Raw genomic sequence first — 2,500 nt, 5'->3', positions numbered from 1 at the left:
TCCTGGGGCCGCCGTCTGATCCCGGCGGCGGTACTCATGTAGCTCCCTCTCCCCGGTTGCCCGTCTGATCCCGGCGGGCTCCGAGTACCCTTTTCCTAACTGACCGACTGGCATTCATGACCTGCCTTGGTAGGGCCCCCATCGACCTCGGCTTGCTGACGTCGAGTGGACGGTTCCTACCCACTGTGGGTCGCTCTCCAACTCTTGTGTAGGCTGGCAGGTGCGTTGCCCGGCGCCCTGTTGGTGGGCCTAGGGTGACTGTGTGGTGGCGAGATCGAGACGAACCGAATCGGCATGTGTATGCCGTGCCTCCAAGTGGCAATGATCGGGAGTGGGGTAAGGGTGCGGGGGTGACCTTGTTGCTTTCTGGCCCTCCCTGCTTCTGCTGGATGTGTTTCTCAATCCCTAGAGAGGTGCGAGCGAGACGGAGGTCGAGCGGTAGCCTGCAGGGCTGCTGGCCACGTACCTCAAATAAACATTCTCAAGAATATGATGATGGCCGTGGGCTTTAGTCCATATTTGGCTCTGGCAGCGGGGTTGCGTGTCGGCGGCTGGGAGGCTTTACGGGGTGTGAGCTCTTCATACTGGCTATGGGGGCCTCTCCCTAGTGGGTCGATCTGGTTGTCCGGCTTTGGAAGGGTCTTACCGGTCAGGTTGGACGGCTGCTGTCAGGGTTGTGATTCCGAAGTGTAGTCTCTGTGAGGGGAAGACCTAGATCTTTCAAACTATTCCCAGTCAGACTGAAGTCAAAGTCGAAGTCCGCTTTATTGTCTGTTGTTCCGATGTTTGGGAATGATCGGACATCCCAGGATGGCCGTGCTGGGGGATCAAAATCGGCTGAGGGGCGGTTTGGAGAGGGGCCGCTGCCGCTTGGGCTACCTCCCCGCGGCATGTTTGAGGGTGGGCATGCTGACGGACTGCGAATCAACCTCTCCGGTGGCCACGGGGACCAACCGCCGGAGGCATTGGACAGGGACCCCAAACGGCCCGTAGTCACTTCTACGGGCCACAGTTGCGAAAACTCCTTGGATCGGAAGTCCGTGCTAGCAATTACACAGAGTCAGAGTCACAGTCAGTCAGGCCGTAGGAGCGGGTGGATCCTGGCTGGCGAAGCTCTTGACAACTCCTCAGTGGCGTCCGAATTAAAGGCCTCAGTCGACTCAGGTATGAGAGTTGAGGAGACGGTGGTCGTGCTGGAGCCACAACTTGTTCACGATGGTGAGAAAGCTAAAGCGGGCGGACAGGCGGTAGGTGGGCCGCCGACCTCGGGGGGGATAGTGGCGGTCCCTCCCGGCCGTGTCTTGGTGCATCTGCCTCGTGAGTCCTGGGACTGCCAACTGTGTGGGGTGCAAGTCGGTGGCATTCGGCGGCTGGGGATGCATTTTGCTATCCGGCATGCGGGTGTCGCTGTCGAGTACGCGTGTCGCTTGTGTGAAAAGGTCGGTGATAACAGCCATTCGATTCGGTGTCACGCCGCCAAATGTGGCGGGGTGCGCAGGGCGGAGGGCGTCCCGGGGTTCAACTGCGAACTTTGTGGATGTTGTTTTAGGACAACTGTTGGAGTCTCTCAGCACATGCGGCATACCCATGCAGATGAGTGGTTTGGGGCGAAGCGGGGTCGGAGCCAGGATGTGGTGGATAAGGTTAAGGGTAAGCTGTGGAGCTTGGATGAGGTCGCCCGCTTGAAGTTTTTGATGGGGGTTCACGGGGATGATCCTCGGCGCAATGTGGTGGTCGCCCGGCTGTTGGGGACGGGTAAGACCAATGAACAAGTGAGGTGGAAGTGGAGATCCCTGTGTAGCGGTACGGCAAGCAGTGTGTCTGATGCGCGACGACGCAGGCTGGTGGTCAGGGCGTCGCCCCAGGAATGGTCCTTGCCCCCGGGGCTCCCCGACATGGTGGAGGATAAGGTGATGGGGGTTCTGCTTGCGGGGGACGAGGAGCTTCGGACCACTGCTGCCTTAGTTGAGAGAGCAGGCCGGGAGCCTGACCTGGTCGAATCTTCTGCTCTGGAGGTCATGGAAGCGTTGGGGGGTAAGATAGTGTGGCCTAAAACGTCTGCGAGGCGTGCACTTAGAGGCAAGGTTTTGGATGGTTGGAGGGGGCGGCTTCTCCAACGGCGACGGTCCTTCTATCACCGGCAACGGGGGTACAGTGTGGCAAGGAAGGGGCTGGCGCGGCGAGTCTTGGACGGCCTGTCGCCCCTGAGGTGCGACCTGCCACCTGAGTTGGTGTTTGAGGGGTTCCGTGAGAGATGGGGAACGGAAGGGGCGTTCCTTGGTCTCGGAGGCTTCGAGGTGGAGCTTACCGCAAACAATGAGCCATTCTATCACCCAATCTCAGCTGCTGAAGTGAAATCTAACTTGGCTAAGATGAACTCTAGCTCTGCGCCGGGCCCAGATGGGATTCGAAGGCAGGCCATTTTGGACTGGGACCCGGCCGGGAAGCAACTGGCGAGGCTGTTCACGATATGGATGGTGCGTGGAGTCGTTCCCCAAGT

At 59.6% G+C, this 2,500-nt stretch overlaps 1 pseudogene; it reads left to right on the top strand.

Annotated features, from left to right (window-relative positions):
* LOC147037161 (28S ribosomal RNA) overlaps positions 1-2,500 on the top strand; it is a 9,704-nt pseudogene that overhangs the window by 3,502 nt on the left and 3,702 nt on the right.

This window comes from Syngnathus leptorhynchus, unplaced genomic scaffold, assembly GCF_054491065.1.
Source record: "Syngnathus leptorhynchus isolate UIUO unplaced genomic scaffold, UIUO_Slep HiC_scaffold_276, whole genome shotgun sequence".
NCBI lineage: Eukaryota > Metazoa > Chordata > Actinopteri > Syngnathiformes > Syngnathidae > Syngnathus > Syngnathus leptorhynchus.
This window is presented reverse-complemented; position numbering and strand designations above follow the sequence as displayed.